The sequence below is a fragment of the Epinephelus fuscoguttatus genome, linkage group LG23 (genome assembly GCF_011397635.1).
Source record: "Epinephelus fuscoguttatus linkage group LG23, E.fuscoguttatus.final_Chr_v1".
In the NCBI taxonomy this organism is placed as follows: Eukaryota; Metazoa; Chordata; class Actinopteri; order Perciformes; family Serranidae; genus Epinephelus; species Epinephelus fuscoguttatus.
The window spans coordinates 2,155,828-2,168,558 of record NC_064774.1 but is presented as its reverse complement, the minus strand read 5'-3'; the positions used below and the strand labels follow the sequence as shown (position 1 = coordinate 2,168,558).

General features: G+C 46.0%; 1 long non-coding RNA gene and 1 pseudogene across 1 annotated transcript in view; one reads left to right on the top strand and one right to left on the bottom strand.

Annotated features, from left to right (window-relative positions):
• LOC125883943 (NLR family CARD domain-containing protein 3-like) overlaps positions 1 to 12,731 on the bottom strand; it is a 129,935-nt pseudogene that overhangs the window by 37,741 nt on the left and 79,463 nt on the right.
• Positions 1 to 12,731, top strand: part of LOC125883990 (uncharacterized) — a 116,959-nt gene that overhangs the window by 29,508 nt on the left and 74,720 nt on the right. Inside the window, exon 2 of the long non-coding RNA XR_007448619.1 lies at positions 4,258 to 4,377. This is a non-coding gene — a long non-coding RNA (uncharacterized LOC125883990). The remainder of the gene's footprint in view (positions 1 to 4,257; positions 4,378 to 12,731) is intronic.

Here is a 12,731-nt window from a genome sequence, read left to right as displayed (position 1 = left end):
TCCACTAGTTTGGAGTCCACATGTGTCTGTCTTTGGTTTTAGGTGGATTACAATCAGAAATGACACGTTTGGAAGATTTTATTCCACTTACAGTGATGTAACCAGAGGCTGTTAACTCAAGTAACGTCACCTGTGTGGGTCGAGGAGGAGGGAGAGAAACGCAGCCCAGCGACAGGAAAACACAGTAAAGACTCTCACACTGAGCTCAAATCAAAGCAGTGCACATAAACAAGGTCAATAACATCAATAAAATATTTGCTTTCTTTCAGGGGGGTGGGGGATCCCACTGATAGAGGAAACACTTGATAGCAACTGGGATTGTTCCACAGCACATCAGTCAACACATGGATGCATAGGGAAACAGGAGCCAGTGAATGCTTGTCATTTAGAAATGAGATCACATAGACGTATGAATCCAGATCATTAATGGTGCAGTCCTAATGGGCGTGTGAGTGTGAAAGAATATCAACCTGTCCTTAAAGTCCAAGATGTTTCCAGTGCAGACTATTTATTTGCTTATTGTTGCAGTCTAAAGGTCTGTGACTTCAAGTGATTATGTGACGTTAACATGAAAACAAAGAAACCTCAGAACCTCAGGAATCTTAAATTCTGTTTGGATAAATCTCAAACTTGATGGTGTCTAAATGTTCTAAATCATCATTTCTCTGCCTTTCATAACCAACTGTTCAGCCATTTGGAAAGACACAACATTTCTGAAAAGGATTTATATTATATATATATCCAAAAACAAACAAACAAACACCTACATAAGCAAGTGAACTGACCTCAGAGTCTCCAGTCTACAGTTTGGACTCTCCAGTCCAGCACACAGCTGCTTCACTCCTGAATCCTGCAGGTTGATGTTGTGACTCAGGTCCAGCTCTCTCAGATGGGAGGGGTTGGACTTCAGAGCTGAGGCCACGACTTCACAGTCAGTCTCTGAGAGTCCACACCATGTAAATCTGACATGACACATATATTACAAAATCTGTTATTGTCAAAGAGACACTATACAGTGGTGGAAAAAAGTTTTCGGACACCCCATGCATTTGTGAAATATTGCATTAAGAATCACTCTTAGGTCTTCAAGTGCAATTTCTTTTAGTACAGTCACAGCTAAAATACAAAATAAATCCTAAAAAAGCCATTAAAAACTTAAAATTGATTGGTTCCATAAAAATACATAAGAAATTTTGAGTACTGGGTCATTTTGGTACCAGTGATGAAGGTCGTTCTTTTTATTAAAAGACACAATTTTTGTTGCCAAGCTTCGTGTCTACATAAAGCCAGCACATCTGAAAGTTCTTCAGACACAAAAATGGCTAAAACAAGGAACCTAACGCAGGAAACACGCCTGAAGATAAAGATTCTCAGCCAGGAAGGGTACAGCTGCCGCCAGATAGCCAGGAAGTGCAGATGCAGTCCTTCAGCAGTTGGATACACTCTGCAGAAATACAGACGAACCAACAGCTTGGAAGACAAACCAAGATCTGGGCGTCCAAGGGTTTCTTCAGCAAGAAATGATCGCATCCTGATCCGCATGTGCAGGCAAAACCGCCAATGACATCTCAGGAGCTTCAGCAGAATTGGTCAATCCAAACTTGTGTCAAGTGTTCCACCCGCACTGTAGTTGGCCGACTTTTAGATCATGGCTTAAGGTCCTACAAGGCTATCAAGAAGCCCCTGATCAATGAGAGACAGAGGTTAGCCCGGCGTCGTTGGGCCCAGGCACACAAGAACTGGACAGCCAGGAATTGGAAGAAGATTTTGTGGTCAGATGAGTCCAGTTTCCAGCTTTATCTTCCTCCTACTAATGTGAGGGCACATGAAGGCCAGGCGAGCATTATCTCCAGCATGTACAGTACCTGCTGTCAAGCATGGTGGAGGCAGTATCATGGTTTGGGGATGCATGAGTGCTGCTGGTGTTGGTCATCTCACTGTCTGTGATGGCACATTGAACTCTACCAAGTATTGGACCATTCTCAAAACCCACATGCTCCCTTCTGTGCGTGCACTGTTCCGTTGAGGTAAAAACTGGATGTTTCAACAAGATAATGCCCCTTGCCACACATCCAAGGCCAGTAGAACTTGGCTGCAGGAGCACAGTATCCAGGTCTTAGAGTGGCCAGCTCAATCCCCGGACATGAGCCCCATTGAAAATCTGTGGTGGATTATCAAAAGGTCTGTTTCAAAGCATAAAACAAAGAATTTAGAAGAATCAAAAGCAGTAATTCAAGAAGAATGGGACAAGATTACCCCTCAACAGTGTGAAAGGCTCGTGGGGAACATGCCAGCCAGGATTAGAGCTCTACTACGTGCCAGTGGCAGGACTACTAAATATTAATTTGATGATGTGATGGTTTATTTATATTTTGTTCAGTTTTGAACACATTCTCTGTTATTTGTTGACTTTGATACCGACAATGTTGAGAACTGACATATTGAAACTGTCAAGAATTTAGTTTTGTTAGTTTTTCTTGTAAACAATAAACAAAAAAATATAATTTGTATTTGTTTGTATCTGTCTAATGCAGCCACACCTTTTGAAACACAAAAAAGATTTTTCCACAAATATTTCATGATAATATTTGAGATTGTGTAAAATTTTAAGGGTGTCCGAAAACTTTTTTCCACCACTGTATATTTACTTTATGGATTTGATGATAAAACAGTTTGAAATATCCTGTTTTGATGGACTGAAAATAGTTAAGAATAAAAAAAGAACACAAAGAATTCAAACTAATTAAAAGCTGATTCATGACCAGAATTACTGCCTCGTGGTCGTATGCTTCACCAGTCAAGTTACACTTACAGTTTACATCCATGTCTGTCCACACTCATATGTGTCCATGACAGTAGACAATGATTCAAATATGGATGTTGCTGCAAAGAAGCTACTTATTCTAAAACACAGACGCTTCACACACATCTTCAACCCGACAGCACAGAAGATCTATACAATCAGCACAGTTTCAAGATCAGTGTCACCAACTCAGTCTCTGACCAAATGTCTCCCCTTCTGTTCCTGAGATATGACGTTTAATAATGACCAGAGAAGTGTTTTATGCAGAACATGATGATGTCACAGTGAAGTTGACCTTTGACCTTTTGGATATAAAATCTCATTACTTCATTATTTTATCCTGTTAGACATTAGTGTGAAGTTTTGTCATAATTAGTGAATGAATTCTTGAGTTATGGCCAAAAACATATTCTGTGAGGTCACAGTGATCTTGACCTTTGACCACCGAAATCTAATAGTTCATTCTTAAGTCCAACTGGACGTTTGTGTCAAATTTAAAGAATTTCTCTCAAGGTGTTCTTGAGATGTCGTGGACAGACTGACAACCCAAAAACATGATGCCTCTGGCCACGACTGTCGCCGGCGCCGAGGCATGAAAAAAGAGACAGCAACAACTGGATAAAAGCAGTTTTTAGGACTTCAGAAATCTCCTTTGGCAAATGATACAGATCTTATTTTAAATGTTTAAGCATAGTGGTGAATAAACTCAGGTATTATCTGCATGTCTGATTCTATAAAACACCTTACACAATCTGTTTATGGAGTAATAACTTTACTGCTTTCACTCAGAACCATCAAATACTGCCATACTGTGATGAAATGCTGCTGTGATAAAACCTCAACAACAACCTCTGAAGTCCATCATTTGTTTTATCAGGTTCACATGGTGCCTCCATCACATAAAGGTGAAAAACTGTCAACTGGAACAATTATTAGAAATCAATAGAAAAACTGTGTTCATGAACTCAACAGCTATAAACACAACCAACTGAAACATCTACATGTTTTGCACTCACAGCATTTGAAACAGCTCAAGAACATCTGTGACAAAATACAACAGACACATCATTTGAACATTTTATGAATAATAAGAATTTCATAGTGTGTATATTTGAAGAATTAAACGACTAATCTACAATGATTTATGATGTTAATCACATCTGGACTTACCCAGCCTTTCTGCAGTTCCTCACAGCTGGAATCAGTCTCAGTTGTCCCTCCCTTGTTGTGTTGTATTTGTTCAGGTCCAACTCATCCAGAACCTCCTCTGACATCTGCAGCATGTAGGCCAGAGCTGAGCAGTGGATCTGTGAGAGTTCCTTCTCTGATCTGTTCTCTGACTTCAGGAACTCTTGGATCTCCTGATGTACTGAGAGGTCGTTCATCTCCAGCAGACAGTGGAAGATGTTGATGCTTCTGTCAGGAGAGATCTTGTTTGTGTTCATCTCCTTCAGGTTGTTGATGGCTCTCTGGATGATTTCTGGACTGTTGTCTGTCCGACCCAAAAGGCCTCCTAACAGTCTCTGGTTGGACTCCAGAGAGAGGCCATGAAGGAAGCGGACAAACAGATCCAGGTGACCATTTTTACTTTGGAAGGATTTCCTCATGGCTCTCTGTAAGAAGACATCCAGGGATCTGTAATTATCCTCGTCTGTCTCCAGGAAGTCCTCCAGTACCTCTGTGTTCCTGTTGGTGAAACAGTGGAACAGGTAGACTGCAGCCAGAAACTCCTGAACGCTCAGATGAGCAGAAGCAGTAGACTGTTTTCTGGAAGATCACAGACTCTCTTTTGAAGATCTCTGTACAAACTCCTGAGTACACCGAGGCCTCTGTGACATCAAGACCACAGCGCTCCAGGTCTTCTTGGTAGAACATGATGTTTCCTTTCTCCAGATGTTCAAACGCCAGCCTCCCCAGCTTCAGAAGAACGTCCCTGTCAGCCTCCGTCAGCTCCTGTGGACTGGTCTCATGTCCCTCATCATACTTGTGCTTCTTCCTCTTTGTCTGAACCAGCAGGAAGTGTGAGTACAGGTCAGTCAGGGTCTTGGGCAGCTCTCCTCTCTGCTCTGTAGTCAACATGTGATCCAGAACTGTAGCAGTGATCCAGCAGAAGACTGGGATTAGACACATGATGTGGAGGCTCCTGGATGTCTTCATGTGTGAGATGATTCTGCTGGACCGCTCTTCATCACTGACTCTCCTCCTGAAGTACTCCTCCTTCTGGGCATCAGTGAAGCCTCGTACTTCTGTTACCCTGTCAACACATGCAGGAGGGATCTGATTGGCTGCTGCAGGTCGGGAAGTTATCCAGACCAGAGCCGAGGGAAGCAGCTTCCCCTCAATGAGGTTTGTCAACAGCACGTTGACTGATGACTTCTGTGTGACATCAGTCACAACCTCATTGTTGTGGAAATCCAGAGACAGTCTGCTTTCATCCAGGCCGTCAAAGATGAACAGAACTTTACAGACAGCGAGCTCCTCTGCTGTGACCTTCTGTAATGTTGGATGGAAAACACGGAGCAGAGTGAGAAGACTCAACTTCTCATCTCTGATCAAGTTCAGCTCCCTGAACGAAAGCAGAATCACCACACTGACATCTTGGTTTTCCAAACCCTTGGCCCAGTCCAGAGTGAACTTCTGCACTGTGAAGGTTTTTCCAACGCCAGCGACGCCGTTGGTCAGAACCACTCTGATGTGTTTCTGTTGCTCAGGTAAGGCTTTAAAGATGTGCTGACACTTGATTGGAGTTTCATGGAGGGTCTTCATCTTAGAAGCTCTCTCAAGCTGCTTCACCTCATGTTGGGTATTAACCTCTTCACTCTGTCCCTCTGTGATGTAGAGCTCAGTGTAGATCCTGTTGAGGAGGCTTTCACTTCCTGTTTCATCACTTCCTTCAGTCACACGTTCACATCTCCTCCTCACACTGATCTTATGTTCATCTAAAACCTCCTGCAGACCACTGTCTGCTGAAAGAGAAGGAAACATGTCAGACTAAAGAAATAAATCTGGACTCTGATTATTTTCATGACCAACATTAAAACAAGTAACACAAACAAATGAAGGTTTTATACATTAGTTTGATAAAATCTTTCATGTCTACACTTTACAACACAAATAAACCAAGAAGAATCCTGTTTTCAGACATGATGACATCAGCAGACAGATGTACAGTCTTACTTTGTACAGTGCTGGTCTGACTGGCTGTCTGCAGTGCAGCTCTTGTTCTGGATCTTTTTCCACACTGGGGACAGGAGGAGTCTCCTGATGAAGCAGACTGGTCCCAGTATGAGCTGATGCACTGTCTGCAGAACCAGTGTCCACAGCTGGTAGAGACTGGATCCTTCAGGACGTCCTGACACAAACTACAGCAGGACGGCTGCTCCTCCACAGAAACATGACTCCTCTTCTCTCTTTGTTGATGAACACATTATTTAGATCTCGTCCTGCAAACTGTGCTGAAAATTATTTGCTTTATTCACACATAACCACTGGAAGTTAAGATGATGGAGCTTCATGAAAACCTCTCAAGTAATTGTATGCTCCACTGTGAGACAGCTTTCCAGAGGCCATAAGCTCCCTCATTGTTTTCATCAGAGGGTCCAGGTTCACTTAACAATGGAGGATCATGTTTGGACCAGTCACTCTTCATAGACAGACAGCTGGACACTGGAGACTCTGCTCTCTGTCTGTGGAAACAACAAATGTTTGACACATATTATTAGTCCTTGTAAAGACCAGAGGTAACATTACAACAAGTCCTCCGACCCATACGACCACACTGATCCTATGTTCCTACCCTCTAACATGACCCACAGGAGTGTTTCCTAAATTAGTGCCCCTACCAGTGTGGTTAGGTTTAGGAAAAGAATCATGGTTTGGCGGTGTAGCCCAGTTATCCCCTAATATAATCAGGGAAGGGCCCTGAGTTCTTTAACTGAAATAAAATAATATACAATAAATAATAGTTCGGTAATGTAATCTGTTCTCTGTTACCTTTTAAACTTTTTCATGTGTCTTGAGTCTTTTATTCACTGCAAATTAACTGTAAATCTAAGCACGGTAATAATCCTTTAAATCACTTCCTTTAAACCCAAGTGCCTTCTCCTTTACAACCTTCACTGATTTTAACCTGTATTCAAACACTTTTAATGAATGAAATAACCAAAAATCACACTGGAATCAGTGGTAAGAATAGTAAACTCAATTATTTACTTTTAGAGAAAGGTATCAAAACAAATAAAATGCAGTGTTTTTTAAAAACAAAATATAATTCAGTCTCTTTAGACCACTTTTTAGTCTCTTAAACTCACATATAAACTTCCACAATTTACTTTTAAATTGGATAAACACAATATTCAATTGACATTCAATTATCCCTTTTTTAAATAAAATAAAATAAAATAAAATAAAATACCAGTGGGCCCACACTCACCAAGCTCTCTCTCTCTCACACACACACACACACACACACACACACACACACACACACACACACACACACAGTCACCTGCCAGCAATTAGTTCTAAATTTCCCTGGGTTGCAGGCCTGATACGATGCTCGGGTACGGTGAGGCTTAAAACTCTCTGGCTGCTTCACTCAAAAGAGCAACAAATAAAATGGTGACAGTGAAGTCAGTTTGGTGGTATGAAGCAGTCTCTCAGACCAGCAGTCAGCTAGTCTGGGGCCATTGGTGGCCGTTTTGGTCAGGAACCGGAACCAGGGCGGGTGAGACAGGATCTGGAATTCGATGGATGCGCCTTTCCCTCAAAATAAAAGCACCAAGCTAATAAAAATGCGGTGAAACTTTTAATTTAAAGAATATAATTTAGAAGAAAAGCCCCAAGCCATTAAGTTAATCCATTTTCTTACACTCCTCATCATCCCAAATCGATGGTACGCCAGAATTTAAAGTTTTACTTTGGTGAACACTTTTACTTTGGTGAATTTGGTGAATACCGCATCCGCTCTCTAGACCGGAACCAGAATCCAGACAAAATTCAGAGTGAATAAAAATCCGGTGACACGAGGCTAGCAGTCTGCAATCAGGATACTCTGGAGTTTCATCTGGGTGGCTCACGGTGTAGTCAGTAGCTCAGGGCCTCTCGTCCTTCTCCTCCTCCTTCTTCTTCTTCAAATCTCCTCTTCGGAAAGATGAATTACAGCCTTGTTAGTAAGCTGAGTTAGCTTAGCTTTTCTGTCGCTAAAAGTTCATTCACTTGGCTAGTGATGCATGCACACCCCTGCTAACCATACACCTGTGGTAGCTAATTGGTTAATTATGCATACCATGAAATACTGTTCAACACACTTCGGGTGCTCCTCCGAAAACCGTCACCTTATCGTGGTGGAGGAGTTTGAGTGCCCTAATGACCCTAGGAGCTATGCTGTCGGGGGCATTTTGCCCCTGGTAGGGTTTCCCATGGCAGATTGGTTCTGGGCGAAGGGTCAGACGAAGAACGGTTCAAAAGAATCTTCATGATGGATATGAACAAGGACATGTGTACCCGGCCCGGAGGGTTACCGGGGCCCCGCCCTGGAGCCAGGCCTGGGGTTGGGGCCCGTGGGCGAGCGCCTGGTGGTCGGGCCTTCGCCCATGGGGTCCGGCCGGGCCCAGCCCGAACCGGCTACATAGGCTCGTCCCCTGTAGGCCCACCACCCACAGAGGGATCCAGAAGGGTTCGGTGCAATGTGGATTGGGCAGCAGACCAAGGCGGGGGCCTTGGCGGTCCGATCCTCAGTTACAGAAGTTGGCTCTTGGGACATGGAATGTCACCTTTCTGGCGGGGAAGGAGCCGGAGCTTGTGGAAGAGGTTGAGCGCTACCGGCTAGATATAGTCGGCCTCACCTCGACACATAGCTCCGGGTCTGGAACCCTAGTCCTTGAGAGGGGTTGGACTCTCTCCTTCACTGGAGTTGCTCCAGGTGAGAGGCAGAGGGCCGGGGTGGGCTTCCTGATAGCCCCCAGACTCTCTGCCTGTACGTTGGGGTTTACCCCGGTCGATAAAAGGGTTGCTTCCCTGTGCCTTCGGGTCGGGGAACGGGTCCTGACTGTTGTCTGTGCTTATGCACCGAACAACAGTTCAGAGTACCCACCCTTTTTGGAGTCCCTGGGACGGGTGCTGGACAGTGCCCCGACCGGGGACTCCATTGTTCTGATGGGGGACTTCAACGCTCATGTGGGCAATGACAGCGGGACCTGGAGGGGCGTGATTGGGAGGAACGGCCTGCCCGATCTGAACCCGAGTGGTGTTCAGTTATTGGACTTCTGTGCGGGTCGCAGTTTGGCCATAACTAACACCATGTTCAAACATAAGGATGTCCATCGGTGCACGTGGCACCAGGACAGCCTAGGTCGCAGGTCAATGATCGACTTTGCAGTCGTATCATTTGACCTGCGGCCATATGTTCTGGACACTCGGGTGAAGAAAGGAGCAGAGCTGTCAACTGATCACCACCTGGTGGTGAGTTGGATCAGATGGTGGGGGAAGACGCCGCGCAGACCTGGCAGGCCCAAACAAACAGTGAGGGTCTGCTGGGAACGCCTGGCGGAAGAACCTGTCCAGATGATCTTCAACTCCCACCTCCGGGAGAGCTTCGACCGCGTCCCGAGGGCAGAGGGGGACATTGAGTCCAAATGGGCCTTGTTCCACTCTGTCATTGTCAAGGCGGCGGTTGTGAGCTGTGGCCACAAGGCCATTGGGGCCAGTCGCGGCGGTAATCCCCGAACCCGCTGGTGGACACCAGAGGTGAGGGGAGCCGTCAGGCTGAAGAAGGAGGCCTACAGGGCATGGTTGGTCTGTGGGTCTCCGGAAGCAGCTGAAAACTCGGGCGTGGGAGGAGTTCGGTGAGGCCATGAAGGAAGACTATCGATCGGCTCCAAAGAGGTTCTGGCAAACTGTCCGGCGCCTCAGGGGGGGAAGGTGGCAACTTGCTCACACTGTTTACAGTGGGGGTGGGGAGCTGCTGACGTCAACTGGGGACATTGTCGGGAGGTGGAAGGAATACTTTGAGGAGGTCCTCAATCCCACCAACACATATTCCAGTGAGGAAACAGAGAAGGGGGTCTCGGGGGCGGGTCGTCCAATTTCTGGGGCAGAAGTTGCTGAGGTAGTGAAACAACTCCGAGGCGGCGGAGCCCCGGGGGTGGATGAGATTCGTCCTGGATATCTCAAGGCTCTGGATGTTGTAGGGCTGTCCTGGCTGACACGTGTTGGATACTGAACATTTGATAAGGTGAAGGAAAATGTAAATAGTACATTTATTGAACGCACACCCGTTCCTACTAACAGTTGCATAAATTACTAGTTTGCATAATAAGAGGACAAGTGCAGCGGAACGTGACTGCTTGAGTGGAAAAATATCAGTAGATGTAGCAGACATGACCTCTAGACAATGTGCAGGTGAAAGGAAACAAAGAGCGTCTCATGAAAGGTGTGTAGCAGAAGCGACTCACTCACAGCAGCCTTGTGGGCAGCTGTGTTTCCTGTTCTGATATGTGTTTCAGAGAGAAGAGGAGCTGGAGCAGCAGATAAGAACGGAGTCAGCAGAAAGGAACGAGGTCTCCCTAGCAACGCCACTAGCAATGCTTGTGTCACAAATAACTGTATAAGCTTAAAAAGACTGGGTCAGGAAGAGATAGGTTGTCAGACTTTGTGCCCTTACTCGCTGATGTTGTTGGTTAAGGCAAGAAGAAATAGACCCAGAGCTCTGTACATCGTGATCTGTGTGAAGAGAAATAAAGAAGAGTTAAGTTGAAGTCATCTACTCTCCTGTAATTCTTCATCAAACGAACACGCAGAGAGAAGCTTGTTAACTTATAATTCTGTCTTAAAGGTAATACAAGAATTGGACGTGTTAAGTTCTCTCCGCAACACATGCCTCTGCAACATTGCGTGGACATCGGGGGCAGTGCCTCTGGAGTAGCAGACCGGGGTGGTGGTCCCCATTTTCAAGAAGGGGGACCAGAGGGTGTGTTCCAACTACAGGGGATCACACTCCTCAGCCTACCCGGTAAGGTTTACTCCAGGGTGCTGGAGAAGAGGGTCCAGTCGATAGTTGAACCTCGGATTGAGGAGGAGCAATGTGGTTTTCGTCCCGGACGCGGAACCGTGGACCAGCTCTTTACCCTCGCCAGGGTGCTGGAGGGGGCATGGGAGTTCGCCCAACCAGTCCACATGTGTTTTGTGGATTTGGAGAAGGCTTACGACCGTGTCCCCAGGGGCATCCTGTGGGGGGTGCTCCGGGAGTATGGGGTTGGTGGCCCTTTGCTAAGGGCCATCCAGTCCCTGTACCGAAGGAGCATGAGTCTGGTTCGCGTGGCTGGCAGCAAGTCGGACCTGTTCCCGGTGAGGGTTGGACTCCGCCAGGGCTGCCCTTTGTCACCGGTTCTGTTCATAACTTTTATGGACAGAATTTCTAGGCCCAGCTGAGTGGGGGAGGGGGAGGTTCGGTGACGGGAGAATCTCGTCCCTGCTTTTTGCGAATGACGTGGTCCTCCTAGCTCCATCGAACAGTGACCTCCAGCTCTCGCTGGGGCGGTTCGCAACCGAGTGTGAAGCGGCTGGGATGAGAATCAGCACCTCCAAGTCTGAGGCCATGGTCCTCAGCCGGAAAAGGGTGGATTGCCCACTCCAGGTCAGGGGGGAGGTCCTTCCTCAGGTGGAGGAGTTTAAGTATCTCGGGATCTTGTTCACGAGTGAGGGTAGGATGGAGTGGGAGATTGACAGGCGGATTGGGGCGGTGTCAGCAGTGATGCAGGCGCTTAACCGGTCCGTTGTGGTGAAGAGGGAGCTTAGCCAGAAAGCGAAGCTCTCGATTTACCGGTCGATCTACATTCCAACCCTCACCTATGGTCACGAGCTCTGGGTAGTGACCGAAAGAATGAGATCGCGAGTTCAAGTGGCCGAAATGAGTTTCCTCCGCAGGGTGGCTGGGCTCAGCCTTAGGGATAGGGTGAGGAGCTCAGACATCCGGGAGGGACTCGGAGTAGAGCCGCTGCTCCTCCACATCGAGAGGAGCCAGTTGAGGTGGTTCGGGCATCTGGTAAGGATGCCTTCTGGACGCCTCCCTTGGGAGGTGTTTCGGGCATGTCCAACCGGGAGGAGACCTCGGGGCCGCCCCAGAACACGCTGGAGGGACTACATCACCCGGCTGGCCTGGGAACACCTCGGGGTTCCCGCGGAAGAGCTGACGGAAGTGGCTGGGGAGAGGACTGTCTGGGCTTCTTTGCTGAGGCTGCTGCCCCCGCGACCCGGACCCGGATAAGCGGAGGACGACGAGTACGAGTACACTTGGGGTAGAAATGTTCTCAGCTCCTCACAGAAGATATGTACAATGTCCAGGCACAAACTGTCTGATAGGCAGCCATGAAAAACACCAACTACATACTTTTCACTGACTTTTTTACACGTTGTGACTCAGCCAGTCAAGCGACACATATTCATACACCACTTCCTTTTCCTGCCATTACCTTCAAAATAAAACACTCTTCAAAATAAAATAAACATTTACTCAACATACTTATATCTTTACATCCATGCCTGTTTAACTTATTTATTCCACAGCATTTTTTAATCTTACAGGAAACAACTTTTTTAACCTTACTTATGATGTATCTTTTTATGAACTGACTTTTTAACCTTATTTAAGATACTTTTAATGTTTTAACAATTTTAAACATTAACTTTATTACATATCGTATTTTTTAACCAGGTTACAGCGATGACCTCCCTACATAGACTTTGTTGCTCCCACATTATGTCATGTGACTTCCTCGACACTGAACATAAATGTGGGTCATGATGATTTGCAGTACACATTGCAGTACACATTTCATTTCAGCTAATAATGTCAGCGAACAAATTAATCATCATTAACCTACATAAAAGTGAAAATTTGAGACGGCTTTATCTACAACATTAGTCAGTG